The 21,829-nt window shown below is 39.8% G+C and overlaps 1 pseudogene; it reads left to right on the forward strand.

Annotated features, from left to right (window-relative positions):
- LOC140943755 (ATP-binding cassette sub-family C member 4-like) overlaps nt 1-21,829 on the forward strand; it is a 38,587-nt pseudogene that overhangs the window by 1,996 nt on the left and 14,762 nt on the right.

A 21,829-nucleotide genomic window follows, 5' to 3' on the forward strand; every position in this document is an offset into this window, starting at 1 on the left:
GTGTGGTACTCGGTCGGAATTGATTTAATAGAAGCCCCTACTACATCTCAAAACGGCAACAGATTTCTTCTGTCCCGTAGGTGCAAGAGGCCTCTGTATAAATTGTGTGACAGCCTTTTGTGTGTCAAGTAGCGCTGCGGGGTTAAGTTGTACAGACCGCAAATGTCATGCATACTATGAATTCAACACCGCAAAACGCAGTTTTATCCATGTTTGTCTTTTAATTGCTTTGTTTAGCATTCTTGTTTTTGGCTGTTTGGAATCAGACGATCGCAGCTGCCGGCGATTGCGGCATTTCTCGCTGGTAAACAGTTCTATTAAATAAAATTGAAGCTTTGCAAACAATGAAGCGTTGTACAGCGAAGGGATGTTATGCGGTTGTAAATTTCAGTTTCGTCCCGTTTTGAGCCAACGTTTACTGCCTATGGGTTTTTTTTTCTGCGCAATAAACCCGGCGAAAAGTGTCAGACGATATAATTCTAACATGCATCTACACTATTCAGCCGTAAATTCGTGATTGACAATCCTGACTTTTTCCCAGTCTGAAATAATTTAGGCAAAGTCGAAGCGATCAGCGTTTTGGGCATCCCCCACCGGGGATGCCCAAAACGCTAGGGATTTGGGAATGGGGATGCCCAAAACGCGGGGATGCCCAAAACGCTGTGACGGGTAGGAGAGAACCCTGGGAACGAGGTGGAAATGCAAGTAGACTTGCGCGATTTTGAAAAACATAAAAACATGTAAATGGGGGTGAAACGCAATGTGAGCTCTTTCTGTAATTTCCAAGGCTACTATCACTAAAACAGCGATTAAACCGAAATTCGACGATAGATCTTCTTCAAAAAATTTCAGTGCCTCATGCAGTGTACCGTGATACAATGCCCGATCTTCGTGTCCATTGAACATTTTAAGTTGCCTAACGTAGGCGCAAAGTTGAGTAAATATTGAAGCGATGAGATAGATTTGGACATTTTTTTGGTTTGGGATTTCCTATTGTCTCGAGTTTAGCACAACATCAAATTCCCATGCAGCACGCGAGAATGTGAAACTTCGCATAACGAAAGACGAGCACCAAGGTATGCATTTCCAAAGTTCAGGTCGGTGAGGGCTGAGATTCGATTTAAAACCTATGGTGACGTCATTGTCACTTGATATTTATTCCGATCTCCCAAAAAATAATATCATAACAGAGTTTAGTCTATGTGTAATCCATGAGTTATAATGGTTTTACCATGAAGATCAATTTGTGTAAGTAAAAAAGAGCTTCAAAGATGGAAGGTGTCGCTGCAAAGTTATCTTATCGAGCCACCTCCGGTTATTAAATCCGTGCTCAGTGGCCAAGGTCGTTGAGATGCAATAGAAAGTGATGAAAAAAAGGTTATTTGATCAGAAGCTTTCAGAGGACAAGCGACCAAAACATGCTTTGAAACGTGACATTGTATAAAGATTTAAAAACCATGTACTTTAGCTTAATCTGAATTAACATAATGTGGATAGATATTTTGGGAAAACTTTGCTTTTAATACGGTTTATAAAGTACCATTGACCAGGAATGGTGTGCACGCTGATGAGCCCCAATAAGGGCGAAACAACTGTCCATGGCTGCTCCAGCCCGGTCGGTATGGCTGTGCGCATGCGTGAGGTACTGGCAAGCCCGTGGGTTGGAACGTGGGTTAGTGTATGTGTGCCCCTTGCTTTAAAGTACGGGAAATCGGGCAACAATAACGTGCAACTTGTTTAGCAATATTACTGCAAAACGAGTTAAAAAGCGAAGCTGCGCGTTTTACCACCCGCATTCAACCTGTCTTGAAACAAATCAGGTTGTTACAGGTCGCGAAAAGTTGTTGCAGAAAGTAAAGAGTAGTTCACTTTTAGCAACAAAATCTGTACATGCCGCGCGTTTTAGCGGCCCAAGGTAAACTTGTTTTGCAGGAAGTGACGTAACTCCTGTGTATGGCATTGCTCCCGCATAATTTTATCCAATCAGAAGTCAGTATTCACGCAACCCTCAGCAACCTTCATTTGTTGCTAGATAGGTTTGAATATTGGTGGTAAAACGTGCAACATCGCTTTTCAACCAAAACAAGTTGCACGTTTTTGTTGCTCGTTTTACCGTGTCTCTAGGTTCGTCTCACTTTTGTTCTCCTGCGATTATTTATGCTAACAGGGAAATGGCCATAAAGAACATGACTGAAGCTGGAAGTGTAATAAATCTGGATGGAAGTGAAGATGTTGAATTTGATAAAGCGGGCAATCATGAAACGGAGCTGATGTTAGGAGACCATAAAGACAGAAGAGTCAGTGATGCTGGAATTTTACCAACACCTATGGCTCAGGCAACATTTTTCTCAAAGTATTTCTCATTTTGGTAAGGATTATGCAAGTAAAAATTTCATCCTGTCAGTTGTTAAGTATTTTAGGGTGTACCTGGAGTATCAGAAATAACGACAAAAAACAGGCGTTACGGTGCCTATGGGAATTTTGACAAAGTGGATGAATAAAAAAAATATATACCTGGCGTTTTGAAAACCGGGTTGGCAAAAAAAAAAATCAACGCATTCTACTACTTGACAATTTAAAACAATAAAAATATTCATTCAAAGGCCGATTAGTAGTAAAAGCCCTTAACTGACGCCGGGCAGTAAGTTAGTGGTCAATACAGGCATTTCAGCCAGTCCAAATTTAAAATGACGCAAATTTTAGAACATTTACACAGTAATGTAACTCCGTGAGATTTCAAACCGGTGTCATTTCAGTCTAGAAATTTTCAAGTTGAGTGAACTGCAGCCAAACTGTACAAGGTTAAGGTTTACGAAACAACTGAAAAAGTTAGCAAAATACTGCTTTTTTCGCGGTCCGATAAACGACAGGATTTCGCATGGAACAGACACAGTACACGAATTATCACCTTCTTATCGGCAAAAACCGGTCTATGGTTCAACGCCAAGAGCCCGCTGAAACCATAGACCTGGATCTAATTTTCCTGAGTCGAGAATCGGTTTTCCAAGGCACAATCAGCAGAGCTAAACACGAACGAAACGTTTTATGGCTGGCACAGAATATTTTGGTCCAACAGCTCAACCACGCCACCACATACCTGAGTTCTGCCTGTCAACACCATGCGGAAATCACACAATCACACACTTTCTCAGCGCTGATAAGACTATCCACAACCACGCACACTCTCCTCACGTCTAACACAAGGGGAATATCAAATAACTCGGAAAAACTCAGCCTATTGGCAGATAAACACCTCTGGACTTTTCTCTTACACTTGTCTTATTCAAGTTCGCGGACGTACAGTCACACGGTAGGCAGACCAGCATAGACCCCCGGGGGGCATAGACCCCTTTTTCACACCAGAAAGTCTTGGCCGGGGTCAAATGTCACCTGCAAGTTTGCTCTCGCTTTATTCATTTGACTCCTAAGAGCCGGTTCCCGAGGCCAAAGACTTAGTAGTGGTCACCTTAGAAAAGCGAACAATATCGTACCTTTCTATCTCAGCACGGATCAGGGTGATTGATCCGTTTAGAACTAGTTAGTTCTAACCGCCGAGGTCAAATATTCATCTCGCAAAATAACGCTTAAAACAGCACGGGATGGCGAAAAAAACATGACACATGATTCAGTTAACATTTTCTTCAAACGTTTATTGAAAAATTGTTTTAAAATTCTGCATTTTGGAACAAATTATAGCCACCGTATTGTTCATATGTATTTCTTCTATAAATAACAAAAGATCGTTGCTCAGATTTCAATCAACAACGGCCCCGACTAACAGGGGGTGGTCTGCCTGTGGTCAAATGAAACGAGAATACCATACGACATTGGGCGATGCTGACTCTGCGAATTACATAACTTTGTCCTATCCGGCTCAGAGCTTTACATGATGCTCTCTGGAAAACGTTTCTTATGAGCAAGAACGAAATGTTAACTGCTCAACGGCACCGAAAACAGCTTTAGGCGCGCACTGATTTCAAATAACTGTCACTTGTGATAGAGAATTGTGGGTAGGGCCGGGAAAAAAAACAAAACAAAACAACTAGGGAGGGAGTGAGGAGGGGGGGGGGATGGTAGATAGAAATTCGCAAAATTCTGTCTACAGCCACGTCTACACCATCCCTCATCACAAAATAATCAAAAAAAACCGACATAAGCAAACAATACAGTAAACAAGGTAAAACAGGGAGAAGTTGAGAGAACTTGCAAAATTTTTGCTAAGCCGGTTTTCATAAATCCTCCATGTGGAAATATCTCATTGGGCTTACTTGCATGTTTTTGAGAACCTTCACCATATAGCTGCCAAAAACAGGTGCTTTTAGTCGCTGCTCAACAGTTCAAAGGAGAGCCCTGCCTATTTTCTTAGCTTTAGTAGAAAAGAACCACTTATCAAGTGCTTGTAAAAATGAATATATGCGCCACACGGTCAGCAATACAAGCAGAGGCAATGTGACTCATAAACGCTACGTCCTGTCTACGTCACGGATCGAGAGAGGCAGGGAAGAAATTACAAAAGTCCAGGATCTGCTAAGGAAAGACTTAGGAAATTGGAGAGTAGATGAACATTTACTATTTTTGGAGTCGATTTTGTCATGTTAGGATTAGTATCAGGGCTTTGGATGGTGTTATCCACGTCAGCGTCTGACTTGTGCGGCTAAAGTAATCTTCTGCATTAACAATTCTCGCTATCAAAGGTGATATTTATATGCATTTGTCTTATAAGGTGGTTAAATGATCTTCTGTCTCTCGGAGCCAAGCGCCCCTTACAAGCTGAGGATCTGTATGGACTACTTGACAGGGAAAAAACTGATGCTCTTACAGATTCTTTGGAAAGGTATTAATATTCCGGTGCTTCCGTGTAACAATTGAAAACCCGTCTGATAATCGTAGGGATGTTTTTAAATAGTTAAACGGAAATGTTCCGTTAACTGTGTTGTCCGTAGCATCTTTGGGTTCGTTCAATTAGTCATGGTGCAGAATACATAGATCGCTATCTGTCCATCCATCGGAGCTTTGAAGCCACTGTACTTAGAAAATAGTATGGTACAGTTCTTTATGAATGGGTGCCCTTCCAAGCCATATGAGCATAAGTGTAATTGTGGGCGATTTTAGATCATTTTAAATCCGGGGAAGCGCTGTTTATAAGTGGGATCGGCTCGCTGTGGACCATGGTGGTTTGATTGAATTGTAGGCAGCAATTTAGTTTAGTGAGTGAAAACCATGTATACAGAATGATTCAGAATTCCATGTAGATTTGATTTCATTGTAACAGATTTGTCATAAGTTCTTTGTGTGTTTGCTAAATATTTTAGAGAATGGGAGAAGGAAGAGTATAAAGCGCAACAGAACGGCACTCGCCCCAGCTTTTTGCGGACAATAATCAGAGCCTTTGGTTTTGGCTATTCTTTGTTAGGAATAGTGGCCCTTCTACATGTAAGTACCCGTAGGTGTAAGATGTACATTTATTGATATCATATGTTTTTCCCAGCCCATATAGTGACACAAATACTGTCAGTTGTAATTTGTTTTAAAGTTATCGCTCACTTAGGCTCGTCAAATCAGAAAACGTCGTTTAAGCCGTGAGAAGAAACAGTCATCAATAGTTTACCCCGTTTCTTAGATTTCTTAAGCAATGTTTTAATAATTTTTTTTTTGTGAAAAAAGTTGTGCCACAGTAGCACCTGCGTAATAACTAACTATTGTCAAATTTTACAGGATCTCCTAAAACTTGCTCAGCCCATCTTGTTGGGTCAACTAGTACTCTACTTTGTAGAAGATTCGCCTATTTCCACAAGGGATGCCTACCTTTACGCTCTGGGCCTCAGTTTATTTGCTTTTGTCTCCAGTATTGTAAATGCACCGTACTCCTTTATGAGGCAAGTTTATGGAATGAGAATAAGAGTCGCATGCACTGGTCTTGTTTATAGAAAGGTAAGTTACATGCCAAGGCATTTGAAGTAACCGCCATGTTATTCCAAATTTAAAATGGCCGTGGTGTTAATTCCAGGTTAGTAGATTTTCGTTAGAAGGGTAGATTTGAAGAAAGATGTTGGTACTCTTGAAGGAGCTCGATGTTTTAAATAAAAGGTCTGAAAACGGTTCCGCAAGTAAAACAAGTTTCATGAAAATCGTCAGTTTCACCAGTTGAAGTTGTTCTCGAGGTTTCTTTTTGCACAAGGCAACACTAGGAAATGAAATTTCTGGTCTTTTCAGTTCTTCTCGCAGAAAAATATTACAAGTTTATATGAACAGAATTGCGACTGTATGTTCTCGCCGTAGTTTGAAGAATATTTTTATATAGAATGCATCAAATCAGCGTCTGATTTTATTTCCTGCAGGCTCTTAAACTGAGTATATCTGCCCTACATGGCACAACAACCGGAAACATTGTCAATCTAGTTTCTAGTGATGCACAGAAGTTTGATTGGGTGAGTAGCCATGCTGATTCTATAGACTATCCAGATGCTTAATTATTTTGTTTCTTAGCAAGATAGAACTGACATAGATCATAGAAAACGGCGAAGTCAATGACTTGTTGCGTATGCTCAACCAAAAGCGTAATTTCCTAATTCAATCTTCACTTTCACGCATGTGATTTAACGTTGTTTGTTATTCTTTGGTATTTCTAACTTGATTCTCCCTACTCTATGTTCTCTCGGTTTTTTTATAAACTATCCTATGGTGAATGAGTCACCCTTTCGGCAACGATGGATGATATACTCAGGCTCGTTCAGTGATTATTTTATTGTTCATAAAAAAACCTTTCCAAGCACATAGCACCCTTAACTCTGCTTAGAATTTCTTCAAAACATTCACCAGTTCCTGCGCAGGTAGCCCAAACTCACGAGTGAGCTACGTAAGTCAGAGACAAAAACGGTTAAACTACTACAACTCTTTGGAATTTCTCTGGAACGAATCAAATTGGCAGGAACACGCATTAATAAAAATGAAGGCTAGGTAATGAATTCTGCTGAATTTTTACCCTGATGGCCATTTTTCTTACATGTCACGCGAAAACGATTTTAACTTTTGAGGTTCGTTCAATAATTTTCCTATTATTTGTTTATTGACGTCGTTTATCGACTAACAGGATGTTTTTTAGAACACTGATTTAATCTTTCAAATTTGGTCAGCGCTATGAACAAAATAGCCGGGCGTCTTGAGCCATTCAGAAAAAGAGAAATGTCTTAAGCAACTACAAATCGAATTGCTTGTCTTCTATTGATACGATTTCATTGCTCGACGCTGTTTCTTTTCACACTATATAGTTCGCTTAAACGTTAGATCTTAGAAAAAGAAAAGAAAATGTTTATCACTGTAGAATCACATAAAATCCACAAAGCCATAGTGATAATTCACCAATTAATTTCTTCCTCGCCCTTATATAAATGGTAAGATTAGTCAGTTATTATAGCTCAGAGCTGTTTTGCAAACCGAACTTCGCGAAATAGAATTGTTTTCAAGAAGGAGGAATAACATAACTAGGTTTTGTAATTTAGTCCGGTCAAAGTGATACGCCCCCACGGTTTAAATGTACTTAATTATTTTACATATCATATGTAAGCGGTAATGTATTACAAATTTGAACTGAAACGGAAAACTGAAAAAAAAAGAATGATACTCATGAGAATGTTGAAGACCTGCATTGGCTTGGCTTGACCTGGTGGACATTAAACTATTTTGATACGGCAACCTGATTGGCGGTGTTTTAACATTGATATATTACCTATATTACATTACCGAAAATACGAAGGTGGAACCCCTTAGATATGTCTTTTAAAAACAACATCTTGTTACCTTGTAACAAAGCAAGGAAAAGAACAGTGGTTTTTTTTGTTTATTGTTTTTAGAGTACACCTTTCCTGCACTATTTAGTGGTTGGCCCAATCGTATCTGCTATCGTTTTAGCGTTGCTATGGATACAAATTGGTCCACCAGCCCTAGCTGGCATGGGATTGATTGTTCTTTTGGCTCCATTGCAACTTAAAATGGGAAACATGCTATTCGGATTTAGGTAAGTCATCACATGATCTAGTCACCATAATCATTGTGTTTTAAGAGATAAAGGGCCTATTTTTACTCACTCCTTTACTGTTATATCCCGCAGTTATTAACTGATTTACTATAATTGCGATTAAGTGATAAGAGAATATCTAACGTTTATAAACAAAGTCATGTGATTTGTTTAAAATATATTCCAAGACTGAATGTAGGTAAGATAAAAACTTAAAATGATGCTCGGAGTCTATTTTCTTTTAAGTTAATACTGAGATTTCTCAGTGCTATGGATTTGGGCGAGGCAAAGGGCTTGCATCATCGGGGTGAAGGAACAGAAAGCTCGGGGTGAAACATAGTTTTGTATAAACACAAGGAAGCAAGAACACAATGTAATAGGTTTTTCCTGGATTCTGCTCTGATGACACTGTTATTGTTTGTCATAGTGCCAACCACTCCTCCATATTTGAACTTTTGCCGTACGATTTACATATTCATATTACGTACTCTAGAAAATATCCATTGTCCTTATTTATTTTTGTTATTGTAACGTACAAATTGCAGTTTTGTATGTAGTATATTTTATTTCGATATTTTTGCTTGTTGTACATATTTTTGTATATTTTCCTCGTACTTATTTTTTTAGAGGGCCGTCTCCCTCTTTAAATCAAGTTATTGTATTGTATTGTGTTGTATTATGTTGTATTGTATGACTGTGAGACTCCCTCTCTATCCTATGATTTCCTGATGTTAAAAAACCTCGGCTGCACCTCAACCCGGCGGAAGCGCTTTGTGTGCTATGATTAGTGTAACTATTCTTCACATTTTTCACATTTCTCATAGAACAAAGGCAATACGTTGGATGGATGAACGAGTCAAAGTCATGAATGAAATAATTGCTGGTATGCGAGTTATCAAGATGTACACCTGGGAAGACTCATTTTCAAAGTGGATAAGACAGATAAGAAGGTTAAATAAATAAGCTATTGTGTGTTCCCTGACAGTGTTTAATGCCTAATAGATTTGAGTGACCGATTTCGAACTAATTCAAGTTTCTAAAAATCACACTCGTTTCATGTACATGTAGAATCCAAAACATGGTGAGACAACAAATGAGCCAAATTGCAATTAAGATATTTCCTTTTTTTGTGAAATTCAGTAACTAAATGGCTTTGTCTTGCCTATGAGCGTTGTACTAATCTTTAAGGATACAGTCCACAGTTAATTAGAATTCGCCTTTATTTCATGTACGAGCAATTTAAAATAGGTGCACGAGAGTAGTATTAGGCGCACCAGTTAGACCACTATTTGCAGTAGAATCTCATTAACTTGTCGTGGAGCACATTAGCGCCGATGACGTCACGACCTTTTGTCTTTATCTCATGATTAAAAACCTCGCCATTGTTCTACTATTACAGGACCGGTGTTGGCTCTTTCACTTGTTAAAGAGTACGGCCTGAGCAACTGGAAAAGCCAACAACGTCCGTACAGTAGCCGTACAAATGAGGAAGGTAGAAACAATAAAAATGAAGAGGAGTAGGAGGAGGAAGAGGAGGAGGGAAAACAGTAGAAATGTGGTGGTGCTGGAGGCCCGGTGCTGGTGGTGGAGGGAAAGTGAAAAATGTTAGGAGGAGAGAAGTAAAAGCTGAATTGTGGAGGAGTACTTCGTTTACGGCTTGAAAGTGCTAGTTTGCCTTCGAACCTAGCAATATGTATGCACGCCAAGAATTACTGAACCGGGTCTGGCACAATTTGTTGTCTACAATTGGCAATGAAAGAAGCAGGAAATAGAACTTTCATAATTACGTCACGGCTAAGTGAATTTAAGTCACGTGCGATTTGCTTCTTATTCCTTTGACAACATGAATGAACCAGTGAACACTTTTCTTAGTTTTTAGTCAACCAATCAAAAACCTAAGCATTGATTGAGCCAAAAATACCCTTCAAACTGGTTGAACCACCTAACAATAGCACGTGGTCTTAACTTAATAAGATTCCACCGCATTTTATTCATGTGATAAAGGCAAATGACTATGATGTCATTGTCGTTTATGTGTTCCACCCCAAGTTAATGAAATTCCAAAAAGGGTCTGACTAGTGCACCCTATACTACTTACGAGAATATGCAATTGCAGGCACTGTTATTAACATTAAGTACAATGTAACGTATGCTTGTTTTTTCTTCCTGTCAACAGAGATGAACTGAAGTGGTTTTTGAAGTTGAACTTTATTCAAGGGGCGTTTATGTCTTTGTTCTTCAGTGCGTCCGCAGTTATTAGTTTTGTTACCTTCATGACGTATGTACTGACTGGTCAGATTTTAACGGCGCAAAAAGTGTTCACTTGCATCTCGCTTTTCAATATGATTCGCGTTGTCATGGCGTTGCATTTTCCAATTGCTCTGTCCCTTCTGAATGAATGCAGGGTGTCAATACAGAGGATGGAGGTTAGTACGGAGGTGTTCTAAATGCTAATATCTAAACACTTGAATGTTCCGCTATTTCAAATTATGTATGAGTCTTCTTTTCTATTAATTTACTTTTTGAACATCGAAACGCCGTCGTTTTTAACTATGTTTTTAAATTCCTCAAATCATTTTAAGGCATATTTTACCGCAGCTTTTTATAGTTAAATGATAAGATACCTACCCTGAATATTAACAGATGTAAAAACGTTGCTATTCTTCAGGACGTCCTGGTATTACGTGATATGCACTCGGAGGGTCGGATTACATCAAAACTGCGACCAAAACCTGAAGAATGTTTTGTGGATGTAAAGAACGTGACAGCCTTCTGGAACCATGTACGTTATAAAGACAAGACATTTTAGTAAAATCCAACTAGTGGTCTATTATCAGTAATGCGTTCTGATTGGTTGAGCTACTACTAGGCTATATGTTATAGCCCACTACTAGCGAAAAGCGCGGACTTTGAAAACCAAAACAATAGCGGCTGAATCGCGCTTTGCTTGCTAAAGTTGTTTTGTCGCGACATTTTGGACCAGCTAGTTGGATTTTACTAAAACAATTATTCCTCTCGCCCTTATGGCCTCTTGAGTCAATAGCCCATTCGGCCTTCGGCCTCATGGGCTATTGACTCAGAGCCCATTCGGGCTGGAGGAATAATTGTTGAATATATGTTGGTGCAGCATACCCTGTTGATTGGCTGTGCGTGTTTCTGCACAGTTATTATATTTAGCGTCAGAAACACTTTCCTACAGTGATCCTGAAACAGATGCCCCTTTTTATCTGTGAAACGTTACTTTGCCACACTTGTCAACGAATCACCCGCGACCTCCACCCTTGTCATGGAAACCGTATCAAAGAGTATTAATCCCAATGGCCGTTCTTATACTAGAGGACGCATTATCCGTATAGGCGGATAAAGCGTCTATGGCCGTTTTTATACTAAGGACACATTATCTGACTGGACGAACTTGGGCAAACATTTGTAGCTCGTCTGGTTATGCGTCTGAAGTATAAAGACGGGCACAAGACCCATTATGCGTCTGGACGAAGTTTCCCTCGGACTACGTCTTGAACGACGCACTACGAATGGTAGTTCGTCTGGACGCATAATGCGTCTCGTGCTCGTCTTTATACTAGAGACGCATAACCCTGACGAACTACCAAATCATTGCCCAACTTCTTCGAGACGGATGATGCGTCCTCAGTATAAAAACGGCCTTTCTCATATTTTTCTTCAGTTTACCATTGCCCTGCATGTTTCAATTGGATAAACTCATTTATAACTGGGAATGATGTTTTTTCAGTCATTCATACCCGAATTCTCCCAATAGAAGTGGAACCTCACCTTCCGGATACTAGTGGTAGCCCAAGCTCGAAATATGAGCATTGGCGAACATCGGCATTGTTGCGTAACATTGATTTCGAAATATAAGGATTTGTATGAGAAAAAAACCTATTGTTTCCGTAACCTACGAAAATGAAAGGATTTCAATAAAAAACAGCTTACCTTACATTAAATGTGTGTTACGTCTCTCCTGGGTTATCCATGCGCCATTTTATCGGCTGTACAGTAAACGGTCTTCTCTCTATATAAAGGTTTACCAAGGCTGGGGACTCCAGCGAAGCGGCGCGACGGATCCACCGAAGGTATACGGCCGTAAATTTGCTCCAACGGCTTCAGTCGCCTCCAAATTTCGCCTAGGTAACAGGCGATAGTTCTCCTTTCCATTCGTTATCTTGCTTCAAGACGCCTTTGCACCGAGAGCGAATCTAAGGTCGCAAATCTCTGCAACCTTTCATTCGCTCTCGGTGCAAAGGCATCTTGAAGCAAGATCACGAATGGAAAGCAGAACTATCGCGTGTTACCTAGTCGGAATTCGGAGGCGACTGGAGCCATTGGAGCGAATTTACGGCCTTTTTCCTTTGGTGGATCCGTCGGGCCGCTTCGCTGGAGTCCCCAACCTTGGTAAACCTTTATATAGAGAGAACACCGTTTACAGTACAACCAATTAAACGGCCATAAATCGACTCATGGACCACACAGGAGAGACGAAACACATATTTTATGTAACGTAAGCTGTTTTTTATTCAAATCCTTTCATTTCGGTAGGTTATGGAGACGATAGGTTTTTTTTCCATACAAATCCTCATATTTCGAATGTTATGCAACAATGTCGATGTTCGCCGATGCTTATATTTCGAGCCTGGACTACCAGGTAGCCCAAATGCTCTGCCACCAAGCTCAGGCCATTTAAACTGAACTGAAACTAGGTTGCGGTTCCTTTAACAATATACTCTTGGGACTCTAGTTGATTTCGATATTTGGCACATTTTAAATGACGTTAAAGTAATGTTGAATAACCCTTACTAGTACTGTTCCATAAAATCGTTTATTCCACTATTTAGAAACTTGTTGTTTTTACTTTGATAATGGCTTTATGTTTCAGAACTTATCTCCAACTTTAGAAAATCTAACTTTCAAAGTACCTCAAGTAAGTTGCTTCTAGGTAACATAATGTAATCCATTCGTTTCCTTGTGTTCAAATCAGTGTGCCTTCCAGATAAACATTTTTTTCTTTACGGATTATTTCATAAATAGGTAGTTTTTAACTCCTGGATACGCGAAGTATAGGAGCGAGTTTTTGTGGGCACTTTGATTTGCAAATGTGTTACTCAGTCACTTAATCGTGAACCGTCCTCTCAATTAGGCGGGTCCGAACTGGAAAGATCCCGCTGCCGATCCGAAACGACACTGTACTTCTCTCAGGCAACCTCGCGATTCCTCATGTGAGAACCCGGCAGAGGGCAGTCACGTTTATTTGTATAGCGACTTCTGATCTCCGACTGGCATCTGTTTATTTACCAAGGTTCAGAAACCAAATGTCATAACGAAATTGCCATAAGGTGAAAGTTGTATCAGAAGTGAGAATTTCGTGAGTGTTTGCATTTTCTCACCTTGCTAACAGTGTGATTTCCGATATTTAAACTACGGTTAAAAAATATTCATTACTTCTTATACAACTCAAACAACGCACAAAAATAGTACATATGGTCTCGCATGTTTTCGCTTTTTGTCTGAAAGTGTCGACAAGCGTTAAAGTTAACTTTAGGACAGCCGGAATTTTTCTTGGGTATCTCGTTTCAACTTCGAATAAACACTTTCAAGCAATTATTGACGTGGTACAAAACTGCCATGGTGGAAAGCAAAAGACGCGCTGGGAAAAGACAAACAAAGGAAATTACCATTCAGTTAGCCTGGGACCAGGCTCCGCATCGGGGGGAAAAGGAGAAAAAAATCGGCGTAGGCGAAAACAAAAATAGAAGAGCAAAGCGAGCCGAGAGGTAGTCTGTTGAGGGGGAAAGGGTGGCGGAGCCCCTCCCCAGGCTACCGCTCGGCTCGCTTCGGTCGCCGATATTTTTCCTATTTAACCCCGTTTTTTGCCTTTTTCCCCCCTTGCGGATCCTGGTCCCACGCTACCATTCAGTCAAAGGATGTACGCCTTTGCTTTCCAGCATATCGGGTTTGTGCCACGTGAATGTCTCATCTGACTATAAGAACGTATCCACCAGCTACCCACAGTTACTTTATTCTCCTCCTTACAATCTCCTATTTTACTTTCTTTACCCGTTTTTTTCCCATGTACCTTTTGTTAGTAACTTAAACCGCTATGGCTCTGGGCATTTTGTAGCTTAAAAGCAAGGCAGATCTGTATTAATACAAGGTAATATTTCTCCCGGCGATTAGGGTGAACTGCTCGGTGTTATTGGCACTGTTGGATCTGGAAAGGTAAAATATTTCATTTTTTTATATTTTGTACTATACTTTCTCAAAACGTGTTGATTTATTATTTTTCTGGCTCCCACAGTCTTCCCTCTTAATGGCAATTTTGGGTGAGCTTCCATTGTCCGAGGGAACTATAACCGTAAAGGGAAAGATCGGTTATGCCTCGCAGCAAGCTTGGATTTACAATGGCTCTCTCCGCCAAAATATCCTGTTTGGACAAGAATATGACGAAGACAGATTCACTGCAGTTATTCAAGCTTGTGCTTTAGAAAAGGTAGAATTTACCTGTCAGGGCTAGATTCTGCATGACATCTTTACTCTGACATTTGTTCCAACACTAATTATACATTAAGAGGCTTACTTTAAGGCAGAGACTTTTCCTATCTGTTCCGCGGTATAACATGTATGCAATCTTCTGTCGAAAAACATTTATGATTTCTTGCAATGAAAGGTGTAAGATGTTGAATGTCCACAAATCGTCAGAAAGCCACCCTCAAGAAATCCTCCAATAAATAGTCATTTAAGAGTGTCAAGTCTTAAGAAACTCCAGAGACAAACAACTTTTGGATTGTCAAAACAATGCACAAATACTGGCTTATCTTTTAATCTATCTGCAGCTCTTACCCCTAACCAACTGTAACCTTAATTAGAAAAAATTTTCGCAGCTGAATAAAAAGGAAAGAGTTTCCTTGTGTATCTCGAAGTTTTGTCAGTTGTGGTATTTGTGTTTTAGGACATTGAGTTGCTACCAGATGGTGATATGACTTTGGTGGGTGAGCGAGGTGTGTCCTTAAGTGGAGGACAAAGAGCAAGGGTCAACTTGGCAAGGTACTAACTTTATTTTGCTACTGCCTGCTAATTGCAGCAGAACAGATATCATGATTTGTGCCTCAAATGATTCAAACATTTCGCTGAATATCACAAGTCTTATGAGTAATCCGACATTGGAACAGGCAAAGTCTGATTTCATGTTTGTGTTTGTGCCAACTTTTTCTTTTATCACTTGGATTGCCATCTTGTTGGCTTGCCGCCTAATTCATGTGGATAAAGTAAATCTAGTGTTTGCAATTAGTTATTAGGGACCTTTAGCATTAACTGTAAACGGCGGCAAACCTGAGGCAAACCGCGTTTTGCGTTGGCGTTTGCAGTTAGCTGTTTTCGTTTGAACGACAGAAAGGGCTTCCAGCAGTAAGGATTTTGACAGTAACGTAACTTAAACGGATATACGTGAAAATGAGTCATATTTTGAACTTCGGATAAAGATATCAAAGTGGAAATGATCGCCGGGTTGAATAAACAACCTAAGCGGTTGAAAAAAAACCTGTAAAAAAATCAGGCTTGATTAGCTTACTGGATAGAGCGTTAGCCAGCGTTGCGTCCGGTCATCGCAAGAGTCAGAGTTCGATTCCTGGTCAAGGCTGAATTTTTTCAGGTCCTTTTTCAACCTTTTCGGTTGTTTATTCAACTGGGAGGATAATTTCCACTTTGACAGTAATGTAACTGTTATGCCTCATTTAAACGAGCAAGTTTTCCTTGAAACCTTTTCCTTGTGCACCGTCAGGTAGTTTCCAACATAAACTGCACCACCGTTGTTTTGATCTTTGATGTCTGCCACCTTTTATACATGAGGGGACACAAAGGGCTTGCACTGTAAGTATCCCGGAGAGCTCCATACAATTCCTTATAATTTTGTTATAAGGAATTGTATGGAGCTTTCGAGGAGACTTTTCTTAATTAGTTTAGGCGCGGCGGATTTTGTCACGTATGATCAGCGCGAGGTGTTTCTCCCGACACCCTTCTGTCAGGAAAACGTCATCATATGAAAGCAAAACAGACACGATCGCGTCGGCAGGCCGACGGAAGCCGGCAAAAATAAAAGGCTTTTCTTCTTCCATTTCAGAGGTCAGTTTTGTTTCGATCTGGTCAAAAAAAAGGTTTTTAGGTTGTCGGTAATAAAATATTGTCTTATTCTGTTCTCAAGGACCTTTAGAAAACGAGACAAACGAGATAATTGACTAGAGAAAGAAGCGTGAAAACGCTTTTTTGGAAGAAAATTTTTTTTAATTCCCGCAGCGATTTTGCGAAATCGCGAAGCGCAATATATTCAGTTTCTTCCAAAGCCGTCATGATTAAGCAGTGTAATGCCATCACAACTAAAAATGAATTTAGTTTGTATCGCAAAAGCCGCGAAAATAGAGCTGAACAAAAAAAATGGATCGGAAAAATTAATAAAATCACCAAGAAACCGTCTCGCGGGAGCTTTGTCAAACAAACCGTTGGTACGGTTTATTTAACCTAACCTGGAAAAGGAGACGTCTGCACGCAGAATGCATTTCATCGTACATGTAGTTGTGATTTCCAGAACGGACCTCGGGAGCCTCATTGCCGTAATATCTTCTACATTACAGAAACCACAGCAGAATCGCCCTGCTCGCGTGCTAACTTTCCGCTCCAATAAGTATTATGACTATACAGTACCAGTGAATTGTTTCAAAATTTAAAGCGGCCGAAACTTATTTCCATCAGCGCGTAGTTAGTTAGTTAAGCAATAATAATGCACAGCACTGTAGATAACACGGTTCTAGAATATCTGACGGCTTCGCGTTTTGTTCGTCGCTGCATGCGATTTAATCGCTTACAACTTAACAGAAAATGTAAATGTACCTGGAGGAAATGCCGTGTATTGCCTTACCTTAACGCTGTGATGTGTGTAAATTTGTCTTTTGCTATGGTTTTAGACAATACGACTTCTCCTGACTATCAATTGTGCGTCAAAACAAGCGCGATAATGAAATAGTCGAAGTGCCATGGTGTAGCACTTTATGACAAAGTTTTAACTGGAAAACTTGTTGCCATCTGATGTACACCTGTATAGTCTATGTTTGTAAGCTCTGCCTAAAGAATCACTGGGTTACACTGCACCCACGGGTGTGCCACCTAAAGTGCAGCCTATGTTTGTTAGCTCTACCTAAAGAATCACTTGATTACACTGCACCCATGGGTGTGCCACCTAAAGTGCAGCCTATGTTTGTTAGCTCTACCTAAAGCATCACTGGGTTACACTGCACCCATGGGTGTGCCACCTAAAGTGCAGCCTATGTTTGTTAGCTTTACCTAAAGAATCACTGGGTTACACTGCACCCATGGGTGTGCCACCTAAAGTGCAGCCTATGTTTGTTAGCTCTACCTAAAGAATCACTGGGTTACACTGCACCCATGGGTGTGCCACCTAAAGTGCAGCCTATGTTTGTTAGCTCTACCTAAAGAATCACTTGATTACACTGCACCCATGGGTGTGCCACCTAAAGTGCAGCCTATGTTTGTTAGTTCTACCTAAAGAATCACTGGGTTACACTACACCCATGGGTGTGCCACCTAAAGTGCAGCCTATGTTTGTTAGCTCTACCTAAAGAATCACTGGGTTACACTGCACCTTTGGGTGTGCCACCTAAAGTGCAGACTATGTTTGTTGGCTCTACCTAAAGAATCACTGGGTTACACTGCACCCATGGGTGTGCCACCTAAAGTGCAGCCTACGTTAACTTTGTTAGCTCTACCTAAAGAATCACTGGCTTACACTGTACTCACGGACGTTTGCCTCGCGCTCTCTTCAAAGACAAAAAAGCTATAGTCTGTTTGGCCAAAAATTAAGCTTTGTTTCCCCTAAAAATTTGACACCATATTAGGGCCCCGAAACACGTTAAAAGTTCCTTCATAATAGAAGAGTGTTTTGCTAGAGTTTACAAACGTTTGGCTCATGAGTTTCAATACAAAGGTGCAAAAACTTATCAGCATAATTATAGCACACAAACATTGTCATCAAACTCCTGGCATGTAGCCTGAATAAGCCAAGCAAATATGAATAAAGCATATAACATGAAATATTCGTCAAATGATCTCGTTAAGTAAATTATACTTCACTTTGCGAAAGAAATTTATCGCTTGTATCCGTGTTACGCATCGAAAAAGCGAGGAGTCATCGCATGACATTAGGTAACAGAGGTAATACTCACGAGTTTCACGAATTCCCGTTCCACGATTTTTCGCCGAGTAACAAATTTAAAACTTCAATTCTTACCTTACAGTGGTCGGTTCATTTACCTTACATTTGCCAACACTAATAAACATGAACAAAACGATGAAATCCGGCACTCTTCTTTCAGAAGTAGCAAGCCGCATGAAGTAAAATCCACCGATATGCGCTGCATTCTCACTACAAATATAAACATTTGCCGTGAAGAAAATACGAAGAGGAGGAAAAAATGCCAGATCTTCGCCTCGGCAATGTATTCCAGCTACCAAGCCGGCGTATCTCCAGAAGGTGGACTCGAGGTGGTACAAACCTTGTGATTTTTTAGGAGCCCTTTGCGCGCAAACTAATTTATTCTGGCGCGAAATGAAGATTAAGAAAATGCATCTGAAATCTAATACACGACAAGAAAATTTTCGCACTTTCGAGGAGCGCGACATATTAAATGGGATTAAGTCGGATTAGCTGCCCGCGGAGGAAACATCACTGCGTGGGATGGTACTTCCAGTAAAAAGCCTCTGTGTCCTCTCATGCCAATCTCCCCCACTAACCATGCGACAGGTGATGGTTTAATAATTTGGGCATAATCAGTAACGCGCTTCAATGTTTCGTGTTCTGTACACAAGATAAGAACATGACTGCGAATATCACAAATGCATGACTCTTGATGAGTGCATTTAGCTTGATGCCACTTCATCCATGGTTTCTCGCCTGCATTTTCTTACTTTCTAGTAAACAGTAAATCTTCTTCCGGAGCCATTTTCACTATGATGGGGCTACTTAGTTCCCCTGAGTGAAATCTAATCTGGCAAAACTTATAATTATGATCCTAGATCATTTTCTTAGTAAGTAAATCTAATATTTTCGTCTGTGTTCAAAAGAACTTTGGGATATCGTATGAATTCCTCTTTTGATACTTTGGTTTGCCAACGTATTTCAGCTGTACATGTAAGAGCTGACTACCGAAAAAACGCGAATTAAATTACCGACTATCGACAATATGAACAAACATTATCTATATATTTTTTTTTGATAGAAGAGCATATTGTATTTTCTTCTACGTTTCTGGGAAAGCAACCAAAGATACCACCAACTTTATGAACTTTATTGAAAGGAAAAAGGTGAAAAACCCAACATTTCTTGTTTCGATGGACGTCACAAGTCTTTTCATACAATTATATACCACCAAACGAGGGTATTAAAGTAGTTTGCAGAGCGCGGTATGAAAATTTCTACAATTCAACCCACCTATTCCAACACATTACCTGCGAGAAATGCTTAGATTAATCCTCAAAGAAAATTCTTTCCAGTTAATGGGAAGCTCCACCTACAAACTCACGGTACCGCGATGGGTACAAGGACAGCGGCTTTGCTTTGCCAACATTTTCATAGCACATATTGAAACACAAAGTCTAAGCAAAATCGTCTTTAGACCAACTGTTTGGAAACGCTACATGGATGACATTTTTTGCTGTGGGACAGTAAACCAGACATCGTAGCTTTCTTCGAACAAGCAAACTTACATTACCCTACCATTAAATCCACCACCGACATTCACTGAGACAATGTTTTTAGACGCAGTTGTCTACAAAGGCACAAGATTCAACGAAAAAGCTATGCTTGATGTAAAGACACATTTTAAACAAACAAAGAAGAAGCCTTAAGCCTTAAACAACGTTTGAGGAAAGTATTTCAAATTTCCAAAAAAAACCCTTGATGGACAGAGGCTACCAACACAGTTTGACAGAAAAATTGCTATCAGAAATAAATAAAACTCACAGAAACTGGAAATCTTCGCTGCTGAAACAAAACACTACTTTTTTTTTTTAAGAAACACCTATTACTTCCTACAAGAAAGGAAAATCATTGCAAAGAGCTACCTGCCCCACGAGTAGACGTTTCTCTCTTGCATGGCTTTTAACGTTTACGAAGTCATTCGCGTGGCTTGTCTGTCAAACCACTCGAACGACTTTGTAAACGCTAAAAAGCCTCTGTTCATTACTTTTTATAGTGCCTGTACCAACAGAGAAACTAAGTTCGCATTTGCAATGGAAAGCTTTGGTGATTTTATCGTTACTGTATAATATGAAGTTTAAGGTCAATCAAATGATGCATTTTTACAATTTTTACACGTTTTATAGAATTCAAAGTCCTGAAGTGAGTGAAATACATAACAAATATCAATAATTAACATGCATTTCTACTTATTAACTGAGATTTACCGACAAATATAGAAAATTTTAGCCGACTACTGAAATAACAACTGTATTTTAACCGACACCCGACAAGAGGACCCCCCCCCCCCCCCCCCCCCCATTCAGACCCTCATGTAAATCCATGTTCTCTCTAGTAGAAGACTGGAAATGTTATGTTGGCTGGCATGTTTGTTTCAGGGCGGTGTATTCTGATGCTGACATTTATTTGATGGACGATCCTTTGAGTGCTGTAGATGCAAATGTTGGACGGCACCTGTTTGAGAAGTAAGAACGTTCTGCCTGAATATTTCAAAAATATAGCAAATACTTTTAAATCTAGTCAGTAATACAGTTGCTTTTAAGGTTATGAAAGGCATTAGGTACAGTAACGTTTGCTCTTAACTGATAATTATTTCAGTAATTTAGATGGCGCTTAAGAGAGAACTTTGCATTTTTGAGACCTGTTAAACATTGTGAAGAGATCAATCTCTTTAAGCCAAAGTTATGTTTTACCTGCAAGAAAAAAAAATTGTGTTATTTTAAAAGGTGCATCTGTGGGTATTTGGCAAGCAAACCACGCATCTTAGTTACCCATCAGTTGCAGCATATTGGTAAAGCAGATGAAATACTTGTACTTGATCAGGTAAGCAGACTTCTTTACTGCTGAAACAGATGAGCTGTAGTATTACATAGTCAACTTAATTCGCAGTTTTGAAGATGCGCGACTGTGGCTGACGGTAATGTAAGGTCAGTAATCAATGAATTTCAAGTGCACAAAGATATTCATCGACCTAAATATGACAAGAAAATCTTTCAAACCAGTTAAATCACGTTAAAATAGCACATTACCTTATTTTAATGAGATTCGTCTGCATTTTATTCATGAGTTAAAGAATGAAGGCTACTTTGTCATTGGCGTTAAAGTATTCCGCTTCAAACTAATTAGACTCTACTTCAAAAATGAGGCTTGACCGGTGCGTCCTATACTACTAGCATCTTTACGAGATGTTTTAAAGATTGTTGTAACACACTATCAAATCATATCAGTCACTGTGCTAACGGAAAGAGGAAGATTTGAAGCAAATTCTTACAGCACACTAATTTTCTTACTTTTTTGTTTACTGAACTGCATGTAGTTTATACTTGCAGTAGCCTTGACATTGTTTTCACGCTACCACTAGCTTTTTTGGTGTGATTGGAGGGGTTAGACCTTCAGCCCAAAAAACTGCATTATCAGTTTTCCAGCGTTTTGTGAGAGCCACTGAAGAATGCGTTCCTTGACTTTCTTTGCAGTTTTAAGGCGTAAATGCTGCGTTCTTCATCGTTATGTGCAGGCGCCTTCTTTTGTCGTTAGCTGGA

The sequence above is a fragment of the Porites lutea genome, chromosome 7 (assembly GCF_958299795.1).
Source record: "Porites lutea chromosome 7, jaPorLute2.1, whole genome shotgun sequence".
Taxonomy (NCBI): domain Eukaryota; kingdom Metazoa; phylum Cnidaria; class Anthozoa; order Scleractinia; family Poritidae; genus Porites; species Porites lutea.